Below are 19,648 nucleotides of genomic sequence, written 5' to 3'. Positions count from 1 at the left end.
TTCGATCCCTGGGTTGAGAAGATCCCCTGGAGAAAGAAATGGCAACCCATTCCAGTATTCTTGCCTGGAAAATTTCGTGGACAGAGGAGCCTAGTAACCTATAGTCCATAGGGCCACAAAGAGTCAGACAGGACGGAGCGACTGAGTACACACGCACGGGCTTAGTTGCTCTGCAGCATGTGGGATCTTCCTGGATCAAAGATCTAACCCCTGTCTCCTGCATTAGCAGGCAGATTCTTTACCACTGATCCTCCTGGGAAGCCCATCTTAACCATTTTTATTTTTTTTTTCATCTATTTTTATTAGTTGGAGGCTAATTAATTTACAATATTGTAGTGGTTTTTGTCATACATTAACATGAATCAGCCATGGATTTACATGTATTCCCCATCCCAATCCCCCCTCCCACCTCCCTCTCCACCCGATTCCTCTGGGTCTTCCGAGTGCACCAGGCCCAAGCACTGGTCTCATGCATCCAGCCTGGGCTGGTGATCTGTTTCACCCTAGATAATATACATGTTTTGATGCTGTTCTCTCGAAACATCCCACCCTCGCCTTCTCCCACAGAGTCAAAAATTCTGTTCTGTACATCTGTGTCTCTTTTTCTGTTTTGCATATAGGGTTATTGTTACCATCTTTCTAAATTCCATATATATGCGTTAGTATACAGTATTGGTCTTTATCTTTCTGGCTTACTTCACTCTGTATAATGGGTTCCAGTTTCATCCATCTCATTAGAACTGATTCAAATGAATTCTTTTTAACGGCTGAGTAATACTCCATGGTGTATATCTACCACAGCTTCCTTATCCATTCATCTGCTGATGGGCATCTAGGTTGCTTCCATGTCCGGGCAATTATAAACAGTGCTGCGATGAACATTGGGGTGCACGTGTCTCTTTCAGATCTGGTTTCCTCAGTGTGTATGCCCAGGAGTGGGATTGCTGGGTCATATGGCAGTTCTATTTCCAGTTTTTTAAGAAATCTCCACACTGTTCTCTATAGCGGCTGTACTAGTTTGCATTCTCACCAACAGTGTAAGAGGTTTCCCTTTTCTCCACACCCTCTCCAGCATTTATTGCTTGTAGACTTTTGGATAGCAGCCATCCTGACTGGCGTGTAATGGTACCTCATTGTGGTTTTGATTTGCATTTCTCTGATAATGAGTGATGTTGAGCATCTTTTCATGTGTTTGTTAGCCATCTGTATGTCTTCTTTGGAGAAATGTCTGTTTAGTTCTTTGGCCCATTTTTTGATTGAATTTCTTACTTTTCTGGAATTGAGCTGCAGGAGTTGCTTGTATATTTTTGAGATTAATCCTTTGTCTGTTTCTTCGTTTGCTATTATTTTCTCCCATTCTGAGGGCTGTCTTTTCACCTTGCTTATAGTTTCCTTTGTTGTGCAAAAGCTTTTAAGTTTCATTAGGTCCCATTTGTTTAGTTTTGCTTTTATTTCCAATATTCTGGGAGGTGGGTCATAGAGGATCCTGCTGTGATTTATGTCGGAGAGTGTTTTGCCTATGTTCTCCTCTAGGAGTTTTATAGTTTCTGGTCTTACATTTAGGTCTTTAATCCATTTTGAGTTTAATTTTGTGTATGGTGTTAGAACGTGTTCTAGTTTCATTCTTTTACAAGTGGTTGACCAGTTTTCCCAGCACCACTTGTTAAAGAGGTCATCTTTTTTCCATTGTATATCCTTGCCTCCTTTATCAAAGATAAGGTGTCCATAGGTTTGTGGATTTATCTCTGGGCTTTCTATTTTGTTCCATTGATCTATATTTCTGTCTTTGTGCCAGTACGATACTGTCTTGATGACTGTGGCTTTGTAGTAGAGCCTGAAGTCAGGCAGGTTGATTCCTCCAGTTCCATTCTTCTTTCCCAAGATTACTTTGGCTATTTGAGGTTTTTTGTATTTCCATAGAAATTGTGAAATTATTTGTTCTAGTTCTGTGAAGAATACCGTTGGTAGCTTGATTGGATTGGTAGATTGATTGGTAGCAAGATACCATTGGATTGCATTGAATCTATAGATTGCTTTGGGTGTATACTCATTTTCACAATATTGATTCTTCCAATCCATGAACACGGTATGTTGGTATGTTTCTCCATCTGTTTGTGTCCTCTTTGATTTCTTTCATCAGTGTTTTATAGTTTTCTATGTATAGGTCTTTTGTTTCTTTAGGTAGATATACTCCTAAGTATTTTATTCTTTTTGTTGCAGTGGTGAATGGTATTGTTTCCTTAATTTCTCTTTCTGTTTTCTCATTGTTAGTGTATAGGGATGCAAGGGATTTATTTCTCTGTGTTAATTTTATATCCTGCGACATTACTGTATTCATTGATTAGCTGTAGTAATTTTCTGGTAGAGTCTTTAGGGTTTTCTATGTACAGGATCATGTCGTCTGCAAACAGTGAGAGTTTTACTACTTCTTTTCCTATCTGAATTCCTTTTATTTCTTTTCTGCTCTGATTGCTGTGGCCAACAATTCCAAAACTATGTTGAATAGTAGTGGTGAGAGTGGACACCCTTGTCTTGTTCCTGACTTTAAAGGAAATTCTTTCAGTTTTTCACCATTGAGGATAATGTTTGCTGTGGGTTTGTCATATATAGCTTTTATTATGTTGAGGTATGTTCCTTCTATGCCTGCTTTCTGGAGAGTTTTTATCATAAATGGATGTTGAATTTTGTCAAAGGCTTTTTCTGCATCTCTTGAGATAATCATATGGTTTTTATCTTTCAATTTGTTAATGTGGTGTACTACATTGATTGATTTGCGGATATTAAAGAATCCTTGCATTCCTGGGATAAAGCCCACTTGGTCATGATGTATGATCTTTTTAATATGTTGTTGGATTCTGTTTGCTAGAATTTTGTTAAGGATTTTTGCATCTATGTTCATCAGTGATATTGGCCTGTAGTATTCTTTTTTTTGTGGCATCTTTGTCTGGTTTTGGAATTAGGGTGATGTTGGCCTCATAGAATGAGTTTGGAAGTTTGCCGCCTTCTGCAATTTTCTGGAAGAGTTTGAGTAAGATAGGTGTTAGCTCTTCTCTAAATTTTTGATAGAATTCAGCTGTGAAGCCATCTTGTCCTGGGCTTTTGTTTGCTGGAAGATTTCTGATTACAGTTTCGATTTCTGTGCTTGTGATGGGTCTGTTAAGATCTTCTATTTCTTCCTGGTTCAGTTTTGGAAAGTTATACTTTTCTAAGAATTTGTTCATTTCTTCTAAGTTGTCCATTTTATTGGCATAGAGCTGCTGGTAGTAGTCTCTTATGATCCTTTGTATTTCATAGTTGTCTGTTGTGATCCCTCCATTTTCATTTCTAATTTTGTTGATTTGGTTCTTCTCCCTTAGTTTCTTGATGAGTGTGGCTAATGGTTTGTCAATTTTATTTACCTTTTCAAAAAACCAACTTTTCGCTTTGTTGACTTTTGCTATGGTCTCTTTGGTTGCTTTTGCATTTATTTCTGCCCTAATTTTTAAGATTTCTTTCCTTCTACTAACCCTGGGGTTCTTCATTTATTCCTTCTCTAGTTGCTTTAGGTGTAGAGTTAGGTTATTTATTTGACTTTTTTCTTGTTTCTTGAGGTAAGCCTGTAATGCTATGAACCTTCCCCTTAGCACTTCTTTTACAGTGTCCCAAAGGCTTTGGTTGTTGTGTTTTCATTTTCATTTGTTTCTATGCATATTTTGATTTCTTTTTTGATTTCTTCTATGATTTGTTGGTTATTCAGAAGCGTGTTATTTAGCCTCCATATGTTGGAATTTTTAATAGTTGTTTTTTTTCCTGTAATTGAGATCTAATCTTACTGCCTTGTGGTCAGAAAAGATGATTGGAATGATTTCAATATTTTTGAATTTACCAAGGCTAGATTTATGGCCTAGGATGTGATCTATTCTGGAGAATGTTCCGTGTGCACTTGAGAAAAAGGTGAAATTGATTGTTTTGGGGTGAAATGTCCTATAGATATCAATTAGGTCTAGCTGAACCATTGTGTCATTTAAAGTTTGTGTTTCCTTGTTAATTTTCTGTTTAGTTGATCTGTCCATAGGTGTGAGTAGGGTATTAAAGTCTCCCAATATTATTATGTTATTGTTAATTTCCCCCTTCATTGTTGTTAGCATTTGCCTCACATATTGTGGTGCTCCTATGTTGGGTGCATATGTATTTATAATTGTTATATCTTCTTGGATTGATCCTTTGATCATTATGTAGTGTCCTTCTTTGTCTCTTTTCACAGCCTTTATTTTGAAGTCTATTTTATCTGATATAAGTATTGCAACTCCTGCTTTCTTTTGTTCTCCATTTGTGTGAAGTATTTTTTTCCAGCCTTTCACTTTGAGTCTGTATGTGTCCCTTGCTTTGAGGTGGGTCTCTTGTAGACAGCATATATAGGGGTCTTGCTTTTGTATCCATTCAGCCAGTCTTTGTCTTTTGGTTGGGGCATTCAACCCATTTACATTTAAGGTAATTATTGATAAGAATGGTCCCGTTGCCATTTGGTTTGTTGTCTTGGGTTCACGTTCATGCAGACTTTATGTGCTTCCTGTCTAGAGAAGATCCTTTAGCATTTGTTGAAGAACTGGTTTGGTGGTGCTGAATTCTCTCAGCTTTTGCTTGTCTGTAAAGCTTTTAAATTCTCCTTCATATCTGAATGAGATCCTTGCTGGGTACAGTAATCTGGGTTGTAGATTATTCTCTTTCATTACCTTAAGTATGTCCTGCCATTCCTTTCTGGCCTGAAGAGTTTCTATTGAAAGATCAGCTGTTATCCTTATGGGAATCCCCTTGTGTGTTATTTGTTGTTTCTCCCTTGCTGCTTTTAATATTTGTTCTTTGTGTTTGATCTTTGTTAATTTGACTAATATGTGTCTTGGGGTGTTTCGCCTTGGGTTTATCCTGTTTGGGACTCTCTGGGTTTCTTGGACTTGGGTGGCTACTTCCTTCCCCATTTTAGGGAAGTTTTCAGCTATTATCTCCTCAAGTATCTTCTCATGGCCTTTCTTTTTGTCTTTTTCTTCTGGGACTCCTATGATTCAAATGTTGGGGCATTTCACATTGTCCCAGAGGTCCCTGAGGTTGTACTCATTTCTTTTAATTCTTTTTTCTTTTTTCCTCTCTGCTTCATTTATTTCCACCATTTTATCTTCTACCTCATGTATCCTATCTTCTGTCTCTGTTATTCTACTGTTGGTTCCCTCCAGAGTGTTTTTGATCTCACTTATTGCATTATTCATTTTTAATTGACTCTTTTTTATTTCTTCTAGGTCCTTGTTAAACATTTCTTGCATCTTCTTAATCGTTTTCTCCAAGTTATTTATCTGTAACTCCATTTTGTTTTCAAGATTTTGGATCATTTTTATTATCATTATTTTAAATTCTTTTTCAGGTAGATTCCCTATCTCCTCCTCTTTTGTTTGGCTTGGTGGGCATTTTTCATGTTCCTTTACCTGCTGGGTATTTCTCTGCCTTTTCATCTTATTTAGATTGCTGGGTGTGGGGTGGCCTTTTGTATTCTTGTAGTCTGTGGTTCCTTTTTATTGTGGAGGTTTCTCCCAGTGGTTGGGGATGGATGTTTGGCTTGTCGAGGTTTGCAGGTTAGAGAAGTTTGTGTCGGTGTTCTGGTGGGTGGAGCTGGATTTCTTCTCTCTGGAGTGCAGTGGCGTGTCCAGTAGTGAGTTTTGAGATGGGACTATGTGTTTGATGTGACTTTGGGCAGCCTGTATATTGACACTCAGGGCTATGTACCTGCGTTGCTGGAGAATTTGCATGGTATGTCTTGCTCTGGAACTTATTGGCTCTTGGGTGGTGGTTGGTTTCAGTGTAGGTATGGAGGCTTTTGGATGATCTCTTATTATTTAATGTTCCCTGTAGTCAGGAGTTCTCTGGTGTTCTCAGGTTTTGGGCTTAAGCCCCTTGCCTCTGGATTTCAGTCTTATTCTTTCAGTAGCCTCAAGACTTCTCCCTCCATACAGCACTGATAATAAAACTTCTAGGTTAATGGTGAAAGGATTCTCCACAGTGAGGGACACCCAGAGAGGTTCACAGAGTTACATGAAGAAGAGGAGAGGGAGGAAGGAGATAGAGGTGAGCAGGAGGAGAAAAAGGGGGATTCAAGAGAGGAGAGATAGATCTAGGTTGTACTCTGTTCCCTAAGTATTCTCCATAGCCCCGAACACCCACAGAGATTCACAGAATTGAATTGAGAAGAGAAGGGGGAGGGAGGAAATAGAGGTGATCTGGGGGAGAAAAAGGAGAGTCAAAAGGGGGAGAGAGTGATCAAACCAGTAATCACACTCCTCAGTAAAAATGGGTACTGGAGGTTGGATTCTTAAATGTCCAAAATTGATATCAAATACTGAAAAACAAAGATTAAAAAATCTAGAGTAGAGGTTAGACTCTTAAAAATACAATATTAAAAAACCACAAAAACACAAAAAATTTAAGAAATATATATGAAGTTCGCTTTAAATTAGGGTCCTTTTTTTTTCTTGCCAGGTTATAGTGGGTTATAAAATTGAAAATTAAGGAGTAATAGAGGAGTAATAGAGGACTTTATAAAAAAGAAAAACAAGAGAAAAAAAATTTTAATTAAAAAACGATAATAATAGTAAAAATATATCCAGGAATTTCTCTGGAGCTGTTGCGGGCAGTGTGGGTTTGGTTCAGTTTCAGATAGCTCCTTGTTCAAGCTTACACTTCTCGATATGTATAGGCCCCTTCCAGTGTAGTCAGTGTTAACTACAGGGATTTTAACCTGATGCACCTGTCACTTCTGAAGCAGTTCCCTTTGTTTATTTGGCTTCTGTTTGCAGGTCTCTTCAGTGTCTAATTTCCGCCCTGACACAAGCAGGTGGAGGTGGTCTCTTGTTTAGGTTCGCTTGTTCAGTCGTGCTGTGGGGAGGGAGGGGTGCTGCAGACAAATGTCACTGGCCTGTGTGGGGAGCATTCGCAGTGTTCCGGCCACACTGGGTTTGCCTCCGCTCACGGTGTGTGCTTTCCCCGTCTACACTGCTCAGGCTCCAGGCTGCTCTCCAGGGAGCGGGCCCTGGGTTGCATGCACTTCCCAGGCCTAAGCCGCTCAGATTCAGGTTTTCCAGTACTCCACAAAAATGCAGACTCCGTTGGGCCTGCGTTTTGAGCCTTCCCTGCCTGAGCAGCTCAGGCAGCCAGGAGCACTCTCCCTGGGTGCAGTGCACCTTCTCTCCTCCGCAGTCCCAGCCTCAGTTTCTGGGCACGCTGGTCCGGTGTGCCCTGTGTCTGTTCTGGGGAGCTGGACTCTAGCTGCGACCCTCCCAGTGGATGTCAACCATCCAGAATCTCAGGAAGTCTTTGGTTAGAAGCTGGAAGCTTGTTTGCCATTTGGTAGGGGTGCCGTCTCTGGGGCCGAGTTTGCCCCTTTCCCCTCCCCCCTGCCTCCTGCCTCCAGCGGGGGATGGGCCGGTCCGCAGCCGGCTCGCTCTTCTCTGGTATTCCGCTCAGTCCTTCGTTCTGGGAATGGGTGGGTAGTGCCTAAGTTTAGGGCTTTTCCCAAGTTAATTCTCTCTCTCTTGCGATCCCACAGTTTAAGTTGCTGTCTCACCTTAGCTCCCTCCAATTGCCCTCAGGGCATTCAGGCCCGGTCCTTACCCTAAGCAATGCTGCCCGCTCCTCTCCGTTCTGCCCCTACTTGCTGGTGGCGGATGCGAGCATCTGGGGTACTTTTCTGCTGGGAGTTGCTTTTAGGCATGTAATCGGTGGGTTTTATTTATTTTTCCTCCCAGTTAGGTTGCCCTCCGAGATTCGAAAACTTCCCCCAGACCCGCCAGTGAGAGGGTTTCCTGGTGTTTGGAAACTTCCTCTATTACTACTCCCTTCCTGGGATGGATCTCCATCCCTAACTCTGTTGTTTCTCTTTTTATCTTTTATATTTTGTCCTACCTCCTTTCGAAGACAATGGGCTGCTTTTCTGGGTGTCTGATGTCCTCTGCTAGTGATCAGAAGTTGTTTTGTGGAGTTTGCTCAGCGTTCAAATGATCTTTCGATGAATTTGTAGGGGAGAAAGTTGTCTCTGTGTCCTATTCCTCTGCCATCTTGAAAAAGAAAATTTTAATTAAAAAAGATAGTAAAAATATATGAAAATGGAAATTGAGGAGTAATAGGGAATTTTAAAAGAAAATAAAAAATGAAAAAAGAAAAAAAGAAAAGAAAAAAACTTTTTTTTTAAATTAAAACAAAGTAGTAAAAATATATCTAGGAATTTCTCTGGAGCTGTTGTGGGCAGTATGGGTTCGGTTCAGTTTCAGATAGCTCCTTGTTCCAACTTAACACTTCTGGATATCTATAGGCCCCTTCCAGTGTAGTCAGTGTTGCCTACAGGTATTTTAATCTGTTGCACCAGTCACTTCTGAAGCGGTTCCCTTTGTTTATTTGGCTTCTGTTTGCAGGTCTCTTCAGTGTCTAATTTCCGCCCTGACACAAGCGGGTGGAGGTGGTCTCTTGATTAGGTTCGCTTGTTCAGTCGTGCTGTGGGGAGGGAGGGGCGCTGCAGACAAATGTCACTGGTGTGTGTGGGGAGTACTTGCAGTGTTCCGGCCACACTGGATATGTCCCCACTCATGGCGAGTGTGCTACACTGTTCAGGCTCCAGGCTGCTCTATAGGGAGCGGGCCCTGAGTTGCGTGCAGTTCCAGTTTTCCGGTTCTCCACAGAAGTGCAAACTTGGTTGGGCCTGCGTTTTGTGCCTTCCCCGGCCGAGCAGCTCAGGCATCCAGGAGCTTCACGAGTGCACTCTCCCTGGGCGCGGTGCGCCTTATCCCCTCCGCGGTCCCAGCCTCAGTTTCTGCATGCACTGGTCGGGTGCACCTTGTGTCTGTTCTCGGGAGCTGGTCTCTAGCCGCGACCCTCCCGGCAGATGTCGACCATCCAGAATCTCAGGAAGTCTTTGGTTAGAAACTGGGAGCCTGTTTGCAGTTTGGTAGGGGATGCCATCTCTGGGGCCGAGTTTGCCCCTTTCCCCTCCCCCCTGCCTCCTGCCTCCGGTGGGGGATGGGTCGATCCGCTGCCAGCTAGCTATTCTCTGGAATTGCTCAGTCTTTCTTTTGTTCTGCAAATGGCTGGCAGTATGTTCCGGCCGGTTAATTTTTTCTCTCTCTCTTGCTATCCCACAGTTTAAGTTGCCATCTCATGTTAGCTCCCTCCGATTGCCCTCAGGGCATTCAGACCCGGTCCTTACCCTAAGCAATGCCTCCGGCTCCTCTCTGTTCAGCCCCACTTGCTGGTGGCGGATGCGAGCGTCTGGGGTATTTTTCTGCTGGGAGTTGCTTTTAGGCATGTAATCTGTGGGTTTTATTTATTTTTCCTCCCAGTTAGGTTGCCCTCCAAGATTTGAAAACTTCCCCCAGACCCGCCAGTGAGAGGGTTTCCTGGTGTTTGGAAACTTCCTCTATTACGACTCCCTTCCTGGGACAGGTCTCCATCCCTAGCTCTTTTGTCTCTCTTTTTATCTTTTATATTTTGTCCTACCTCCTTTCGAAGACAATGGGCTGCTTTTCTGGGTGCCTGATGTCCTCTGCTAGCAATCAAAAGTTGTTTTGTGGAGTTTGCTCAGCGTTCAAATGATCTTTCGATGAATTTGTAGGGGAGAAAGTTGTCTCTGTGTCCTATTCCTCCGCCATCTTGGCTCCTCCTCCATGTTCTGTTTTAATAAGTCTTTGGCACTTGCAATTTTTAGACAGTACCAACAGCTGACATAAAGTGGTCTTAAAAAAAAAAAGCACAGGCTTATTGTAGTTATTTTCAGTTGAACAAATCAGTCCTTTCTGGTACCATTTGAGAGCTGCTGTCTGGAACATTTAGAAAACACAGCTCCCTGGGGACAAGTTGGGAGCAGGCTTCTGAGGCATTTCTGACAACAAACCTAGGTATTGTGTGCTCTCAAAGGCAGTTCCTGGTCCTGGTCGATGCCCTGTGGGCTGGGAGCTCATCTAACACTGTTGCCTAGTCGGCATGGAAGGACCCCATGGCGTTATTGACACACCTTACCAATCTTTAGTAACAAGCCACCCACGGGGGAAGTTTCTATGAAATGGAATCATGCAAGTATAACACTAGTGTCGAGACAAGTCAGATTGGGGCTGGCAGCAGAGAGAAAGGAAGCCGTTTGTGTTCTTTTGTGAAGTGCCCCCACCTAATTCTTCAGAGCTTGTTTCTACCTGGAAGACTTCTTTTTAACTAGATCAGGTGAGATAGTTGCTTTTCTGAGCTGATTTAGGCAATTAGATGAGTAATAAAAATGGTCAATTCTGGCCTGCCATATTGACTTTTAAAGGTCTGTTTGGGGAAAAAAAATCATTTATCATGATGATTCATCTTTGAATTGTAAATCTGGTGTAGATGCAAACTTCACACTGTTCATCATTTCAGTAAGTGAGTACAAAAGCCTAGGCTCAGATGACAAAAGGCCTAGGAATGGCTGGTTGGGAATGTGTATAGACTAGACCAGAAAGGGTGAGTGGATGTTTTATTTTAATATATGACAATTAAAAATGGGACTTCCCTGAGTGGATCAGTGGTAAAGAATCCACTTACTAATGCAGCAGACACGGGTTCGATCCCTGGTATGCAGGAAGATCCCATATACCCCAAAGCAACTAGGCCTGTGCGCCACAACTATTGAGCCTGTGCTCTAGAGCCTGGGAGCTGCAACTACTGAACCCTGCACACCCCAGAGCTCCTGTTCTGCAACAAGAGAAGCCACTGAAATGAGAAACCCATACACGACAACTACAGAGTAGACCCTGCTCGCTGCAACTAGAGAAAAGCCCTCTCAACAATGAAGAACCAGCTCAGCCAAAAGTAAATAAATAAATACAATTATTAAAAAAAATAAAAATGGCCTATCTTCAACAATTTCTGGATTGTTTGGCATCACCCACTTGATGGACATGAATTTGAGCCAGCTCCAGGAATTGGTGATGGACAGGGAAGCATGGAATGCTGCAGTCCATGGGGTCACAAAGAGTGGGACATGACTGAGCAACTGAACTGACTGAAATAATTTCTAGGAGGATGGGATCCATTGCAAGTCTTTGGCAGAATGTACCAACTGACATTTCTGGATATAGAGTCCATATATTTATTTAGGTTTAATTAGAAGATAAGTAGTATGGGAGCTGTATGGGGTGGGTCAGAGGCAAAATGGAAATTCTGCCATAAAGTCTGGTAGAAGGTTCAGAGGCTGGAAGGCACTGAACGGCAGGGAATGTTTAGTAAGTGAGTCTAAGAAGTGGAAGTGGCAGACAAAAAACTATGGGATCTCAAAAGGTAGCAAGCTTCAGAATAGAAATGTAAAGAACTTTTAAACATAGGGTTGGAAGCTCAGTAAATGTTCATTTCTCTGTTCTTTTTCCTAAACCGCAGCAGAAAATGATAATAGTTTTCTATTGTGCTTAAACACACGTGGGTGATAGTGCCACTTACTGGATTGTTAGGCAGGAAAAATGAGTTCCTACATTTCAAAACCATTCAGCAAATACTCAATTGATACAGAGATATAAATAATCTGTAATGAATAGAAAAATTTAACATTTTTGTGCACAGCTGTGTGCTAGAGCCTGTGAAAGCAAAGCCAGGTAAGCTGCCAGCTCTCCCTCAAGGAGCTTATGGATTAGTTGGGCAAATGCACATATGGAATGACAGCCAGTAAGATGGAGCACCCGGGAACTGCCCCGGAAATAGTCAGAAACAAGGAGCTCCAAAGAGGGACAACCCCAGTGGAGGGGGACGGAGCCTCACCCGTGATTGTACAGGTGACTGTACAGACCTGGACTTCACTGGGGTTCAGGGCCATGTCAAAGAAGGTGAAGGGCTTTCTGCTTTGGAGAAGGGTATGAGCAAAGGCAGGTATGTGTTCTGATAAGTGGATTTCATGTTGAATCATAGAAGTCACGTGGGGAGGTAGAAGGAGAATACTAGAAATCTTCTGGAAGCTGACTCTGGTGGGCCCAGAAGGGCAAGCGGGGATTTCATTGAGTCCTAGAAACAAGGAGAGACCCATCATCAGTTGAGGGGGCTACACAGGGACTTTTATTCACTTGAAGTTTGCAGGATGGCCTGAGGGAATGTGACTGGAGCCTGGGGAAATCCATTGAGAGGCTGAAACAGCAGTCTAGGGGTACAGGGATGAAAGCTGGAATTAGATCGGTAAAAGGGGAAGTCAAAGGGAAAGGAGAAGTGGAATCAAAATCACATTGAAAGTAAAGCAACACAGATAAAGTTGTGGAAGCCATTCTGGTAGACTATCCTGTCCCGTTGGAGTGAATGTTGATCAGATATTTACCTTGAATGAGAATAAGGATGTTAATCCTCAGTGGCCATTGACATTTTTTGGCTCGGACAATTGCTGGACTTGCCACGGTTGCGTGTGGTGTCCTTAATGGTACAGTGGTACCAAAAACTGTTTAGTTCTGATTTTTCCCTTTTCTTTCCTTCCAAATAGACTCAATCAAGAAGAATTTCCAATCCATACCTCGAACATACTCCTTCTCAGGTATGATTCTTTTCTGCCTTACAGCATTTCTGAAACAATAGCTCTCAAATCCTGGTGTAGTACTTGCTAGTTAGAAATTTGCCCTTTGCTCATAATCACTCGCGTCTCCTTCATGTGGAATGACATGGCCGAAGGTCTTTGGAATGCTCTGATAATTGTATCATGGAGAAAGATGTTCACTAAATAAGGAAAAAAAAAGTTCCCCCATTTTCCAAGTCCTTTACATGAACTCGTTATGAATATGGCAGAGTTTGTATATAATAGAAATATTTTCAATTTGTTGAATGATAGAAATGCTGTATTTAAAAACTAGAGGATGCTTTACTCTGAAAACTTTGTGAAAAGGGGGATTATTTATAGGTATCTAATAGTAGAATATCCCCAGATGCTTACTGAGACAAGGTGGGGCTGCCTTCATTGTGTTGTCAAAAAATCAGCTGACTAAAAGAAAAAAAATCAGCTGACAGGGTTGCATATTTTATAAAGACAGGAGACTGTGAGCTTTGTGAGGACAGAACCTTTGGTCTTGTTCACTACTGTATCCCAGCATCTAGAATGGGGCTGATCGCTACTCAGTGTTTTTGAATGACTGAGTGAATGAACACTGTCAGGACCAGTCAAGTGTCAGCTGACTCATACTCTTTTTCAGTAGTACCTCCTGTTATCTGACTTAAGTATTTTTTAATGGGTTTAGCATGTTAAAAATAAAATCATTTCCTGTCATTTTCATCTTCTCATTAGGTTGTGTTCAGGAGGTGATAGTATAAAAATTAAGGGAGTATAAGGATGGGGTTGAAGTATTCAGGATTAAGTTATAGTCAATATATTATCAATTGTTTGCCTTGGGAAAAGATAAAAATATTCTGTCAAAACTTTGTGGGTGCAAAAAGAGTTCAGCAAGAAACAAGTAAACAGATGTAAGCAATGCACCCTAAATATATCTTCATTTTCATGAGTCTTTACTTAGGAAGAGAGTTCATTTCATTTCCTTTGTGAGGCAACATTGCCCTGTGAATGAAGTTGCCAATTACAGAGAAAGGAGGTAGTTTATAAAGTGGGACATAGACCTCTCCAGATCAAAGGGATACCCTCCTTCATCCTCCAAGAATGAGAGATACATATGGGCAAATCAGAAGATTAAAAAAAGAAGCTATATGAAATTTTTATCTGCTAGGTGGAATTGTGAAGTAGATGAGTCCAGGATGCTTGGAATTAACTATGAACTCTGCAGTTGAGTGAGGCTTAAAAGCAAAGCAGACAGTAGGCTGCTATCAAATTGTATCATGGTGTGAGGTGCTCACCAGATAGGAAAAATTTTATTTTCCAGTCTTCCTAGACATAATGTATGCATTATCAATATGGCCGAGTTCATATAAAAATGTTTTTCAGTTTGCTGTATTGATAGAAACACTGTATGTAAAACAAAACAAAACAGGTATTTTTGCCCTGGAAATTTTGTGTAAAAGGAAATTATTTACAGTTAAAGCAGTTTAGCATTTGGAAAGTACTTATTATAGCCTAATAGCTTAAGTGGTCCAATAACGAAAATAAATAGAATAGGTAGTTACATAGCTATTATCTTAGCTAGGTATGCTACAATATAAGTGTTTTAAGCTTAGGGACTTGGCCGTAATTTTTCTGTATAGTGTGTCATCGGCAGCTCACAAATTGTCACATTATTGTTCTGTGTTCTCAGTGAGTCTTTGTTTTGTCTATGTAGATTTATGGAGAGAATTCTTCTTGTGCAGGAAGAGCGTTGCAGGATATTATCATCATTCAGGCAGCTGACCTGATAAAGGACAGAGTGAACCTCAAAGGGTTTTGTAGGTAACACAGTTTCCTACCACCTTGTCAGAAATTCTCCTTGAGGAAAAAAAAAAAGAAAGAAACCTGAAAATGTGTTAAAGTCATAATCTTGATCACAGAGAGATGGGCTATTACCAGGAGTAGGAGGGGTGTGGGGTTTGAAGTGTCTGCTTGGGAGATTGGCAGTGAATTTTCTCTTAATTTAAGGAGCCAAGTGTTAGACAGCTGGACTCCTGGTCTGAAGGTCAGGCGAGGAATGCTTAGCTGCAGGTGTGCACAGGCTTCTGAGAGTCTCGGCTCTGCTTCCTCCAAGGCGTGATGTTTTATAATGTTTTTATTGGGCGTGTGCTGCGTTGGGCCTTCTGTAAATACAGGTCCCCTCTATCAGAGCTCTGTAAGGACCCTTTAGAGGTCCCTGCAGGAGAGGGCCATTTCTCTGACTCCTTCAGGAGCTGCAGGGTGGGGGAGGGCCAGGTGGGCATAGGGATGGCACTTCTGTGACTTGGCAGATGAATAAGAGTGGAGGTGTCAGAGTCGATGGATGGGCGTATTGTCAGCTTAAAAGTACATCTGGACCAAGAAGATGGTCATGGAGAAAGTTCAGGGCACGTGTCTCCATTTCATGGAGCCATTTAAAGAAAAAACAAACGTGAATGACCAGCTTTTTATGAATATTTTTCCAAGTAAAGGTATGAAACCACAGCAAACCATACTAAAACTACAAAAATAGACAAAGAACCACTATAATTTATTATCATTGTTTGTTCTTACAGAAATGAGATTACAAGACCATGAAATATAGGAAAGAATATTCAGAACAAATGATGCCCAAAAAAGTAGGAAAGATTCTCAGAATAAAGACGTTTCTTTAAGTTAACTAAATTTAGCTTTATCACCATCTCCTTATGGTATTTTCTTTTTTTTTCCACTTGCCACAGATGGGAAAAATTTCATCATGGCCTAGATTTGGAGGGATAGTGCTTCCTAACCTATTTGAGTAAGAATCCCCCCCCCTTTTCTGTTGAGGCATAGTTTACATACAGTAAAATGCACAAATCTAAGGGTACAACTGGATGAATTTTTAATTATTACACATACCTATTGTGGCTCAGCTGGTAAAGAGTCCGCCTGCAATTCGGGAGACATGGGTTCGATCCCTGGGTTGGGAAGATCCCCTGGAGAACGGAAAGGCTACCCACTCCAGTATTCTGGCCTGCAGAATTCCATGGATTGTATAGTCCATGGGGTCGCAAAGAGTCAGACACAACCGAGCGACTTGCACTTTCACTTTCATGTGACTTCTATCTGCAGGAAGATCTAGGGGATTTTCACACCCCAATGATGGCTTCATGTCCCATCCCCATCAGTAACTGCCACAGGCTGACAACTTGTTTCTAATCAAAAACTTGGCAGGATCTGTAATCTTAGATACCACTGAGCAACTCCGTAGTGGAGATGAGAGAACTGCAATGAATTAACACTTTAAAACCCCATGTCTAATTAATCTTACTAGTATTTAGGTAGGTTTTGATGCCTTCCACATAGGTTAGACATGATTTATTCTGTCGAGAAACAGTGCTTTTGTATATATGGATTTGTGAATCTCTTTAAAAAGCTCCAAGATCACCTCCACCCACTTCCTCCCATAAGGAATTCAAGTCCCTAAGTCTGAAAACCACTAGCTTAGGGCCCAGGTCAAGTAGCTGCAACAGGCTGGGATAGGGGCTGTGATGATAGTTGCATTACTTCATGTAGAATCTCTGTCTCTCTTTTTTTTTCTTTTATAGATGATGGTATCAACTTTAGACAAGTCTAAATTGTTTTTTCTTAAAAGCTAAAACTGCCTGTACAAGCATACCTCAGAGATACTGTGGGTTTGGTTCCAGAACACCCCAGTGCAATGAGTAGCACAATAAAGTGGGTCACATGGATTATTGTGTTTCCCAGTGCATGTAACAGTTATTTCACTGTAGTCTATCAAGTGTGCAATTGCATTATGTCTAAAAACAATATTAGTGCAGTTCAGTTCAGTCACTCTGTCGTGTCCGACTCTTTGTGAACCCATGGACTACAGCATGCCAGGCCTCCCTGTCCATCACCAACTCCCGGAGTTTACTCAAACTCGTGCCCATTGAGTCAGTGATGCCATCCAACTGTCTCATCATCTGTCGTCCCCTTCTCCTTCCACCTTCAGTCTTTCCCAGCATCAAGGTCTTTTCAAATAAGTCAGTTCTTCATATCAGGTGGCCAAAGTATTGGAGTTTCAGCTTCAACATAAGTCTTTCCAGTGAATATTCAGGACTGATTTCCTTTAGGATGGACTGATTGGATCTCCTTGCAATCCAAGGGACTCTCAAAAGCCTTCTCCAACACCACAGTTGGAGAAAATAATATATGTAAATATAATACACGTCCCTTTTACTAAAAATTCTTTATTGCTAAAACTTGCTAACAGTCATCTGAGTCTTCAGCAAGTCATCATCTTTTTGTTAGTGAAGGGTTTGAAATGTTGTGAGAAGTAGCAAAAACAGAGACACAAATGCCATTGGAAAAATGGCACTGATAGACTTGCTAAATTCAGCTTGCCACAAACCTTCAGTTAGTAAACATAATGTCTGCAAAGTACAGCAAAGGAAACTGCAATAAAACGAGATCTGCCCATGTCAGTCTTTGAGCCTAGCTGTGAACAGACTTACAGGATTCTTTTTTGCTCCTATATAAGGCTGTGTGTTGGACTGGTCCTTGCTCTCAGTTTTGTTCATGATTGATATAGACTGAAAAAGAATTGGAAGATGTCCGTTAATCAGATTCATGGAAAAGAACCATCCATCCAAGCAAGAGCTTACTTGGGGTTTACCGGGAGTAGAATGTGGCAACAGCGTGGGTTTATAGCCTAAGGACTGATTAATGCTCTTGATTGAGAGACAAAGTGCCAACATGATAGCCTAGGCTGGGTCATTTTCATTTGTCTGGTAGTAAATTGAGTATCACATGAGAATTACTTTCACAATTTTGGTATGTTTTCCGTTCATTTGGTACTATATGAAAAGTCATACTACTCTTTTGAGCCTTCATGTAAGTCTCTAAATACCACTGTCCCATTGCACGAGATGAGGGTCTGTCTGTACTGCTATGAACAGATTACTAAAACTGTAACTGGAGACGGAAGGAGGCCAAGAAAAGCCAAGTGTTCAACTTCAGAGATTAGTAAAATTCATGTTTTGCTGTGGCAATCATATTGGCCTTGGAGCCATCACCTCTGTATCATAATGTTTCTATATAGCATCGGGGCACTGGTGAGATCCCCATGTACTTAGAATAGCTTCTGGATTCAGTACAAGACTGATGATATGTGGGGAGTAAGAACTGCTGTGGGTGTTCACACTCCTCCCTTCCAGGCATCTCTGATTTCTCCACCACCCTCCTCTAAGTCCTGTAGGTTCGGGGGTTTAAAGTAGATTGTTGCTGACCTGGTCCACAAGTCAAGGAGTTTGTTGGTTAACAGCAGTGGCTACTCACCTCATTCTCTTTGCTTTGGTGGTATTGTTGTTCAGTTGCCAAGTCATGTCTGACTCTTTGCGGCCCTGTGGATGGCAGCACATCAGCCTTCCCTGTCCTTCACAATCTCCCAAGGTTTGCTCAAACTCATGTCCATTGAGTCGGCAGATTGGTGGTATTAGTGATAGTGTTTATCTTTATCCCAGTGATGTTTTGCCTGGTGCAAAGGGATTGTCGAAAGCAATTCGAAACACAATATGATAAATCGCAGGTGAAAGTAGAAGGAGATCGTGCACAACTAAAACAGTAGCTTACTCTGAGAGCAGGAGCTTGATTATTAAGTAATAACTACACATGACAGCAGTCATGGCTATACCGTGTTTTAGGAAATTGACTCAGTCCTGCCCACCACCCTCTCCTCCTTGCCCCCAAGACAGAGCAAGTCTTTCCCATTGAGAAGGTAGGGCTGGGACACTGGCCTCACCTGGCAGCCCATTAGAAGTGAGGACTCTGAGGCTGCACCAGAATCTTCATGTTAACAAGGTCTCCCAGGTAACTCCCACTCAACACAAACATGGGAAGCCCTGTTCTGAGAAACGTCTTCCTGATCACCTGTGAAGAAGCAAGCCAGTGCATCTGTCTAGTCACCATTTGCAATTTGAAAGTTTAGTCTGTTTAGTAAATGTTTTGTTGTATCCTGCCACGTTCTAGGTGATGTCAGACACATAATAGGCTGAGAAACCATTTGTATTGTTCTGAGAATGAGGATTAAGATGATAAAAGTGCTTTACAAGCCAAAAGATGCTGCTAATTGATGGAGGTGTTGAGGAATTAACACTTTGAGCATTTACTAATGAAAGTTGTCCCATAGAATTAGAAGTTAATATTGACGGTTTGGTCTAATTGCCTGTTTTGTTACAATCTGTTTTCTTGTGTTGTTTAAAAAAATCCATTTATTTGATTCTTAATCTTTCTTTTGTCTTACTGCTAACCTGCAACTGGAATTGTACAGTTGGTACAACTTAGAATTGCCTTAATGACCTCAGAGTATCTTTTAAATCTTTTAAAATCTTTACCCAAGAAAGTAATATTTTAACTAAAGCTAGAATAGTTGTTCAGATATCTCAGCAGAAATGTTTACTACCTTATTTTTCCATCATCCATGAAAATAAAGCATCTCATGGCATTTCTGCATTCTGTTGGTTACTGGGTGATTTCTAGATATTTGTGATTATGCCAGTCATAAAAGATAGGCAGTATTTTTCTGTTCTAGAAATACAAACAAATGTTGGCATCTTTTGGTCCTTAAATAAAAAACATAGGAGAAAGATAGTCATTTACATGATACAAGTGATTAAAAAACATTTTGGTGTGACTTTTTTCATATGGGAGAGTGGGTTTCAATTAAATTTCTGCAAATTGAAGAACGTTATTTCAGAAAGTTTTCATCATTTGGTTTTTCATCTGAGGCTGATAAAGATGGAAAGGTAGGCATGAAGATACTGCTTATAATACCCAGATTATTCTTTGAATTCAGCTGTATGTTTTAAGATGAATTACAGAAAGTATTTCTTTTTTTTTTTCCAGAAACTATTTCTTAAGGTGGTTAGCAGAATCCGTCATCCAGGTTTGTGAGTTTATGATGCTGGCTGCTTGGTGGATTGCTTATACTATATTAACAGTCAAATTTATTGTTGAGACAAATATTAGGCTTAATCTCTGTTTGAAGAGTAGAAAACAAAACATTATACCCTTCACTGTGATGTAACTTGGTCTAATCTTGGAATTATTTTGTTCTCAAAGAAATGAGAT

General features: G+C 41.1%; 1 pseudogene; it reads left to right on the top strand.

Moving 5' to 3' along the window:
* LOC122688978 overlaps positions 1-19,648 on the top strand; it is a 735,084-nt pseudogene that overhangs the window by 543,266 nt on the left and 172,170 nt on the right.

This window comes from Cervus elaphus, chromosome X (genome assembly GCF_910594005.1).
Source record: "Cervus elaphus chromosome X, mCerEla1.1, whole genome shotgun sequence".
In the NCBI taxonomy this organism is placed as follows: Eukaryota; Metazoa; Chordata; class Mammalia; order Artiodactyla; family Cervidae; genus Cervus; species Cervus elaphus.
Note: the sequence above shows the minus strand (reverse complement) of the source record. Positions and strands in the feature narration are given on the sequence as shown.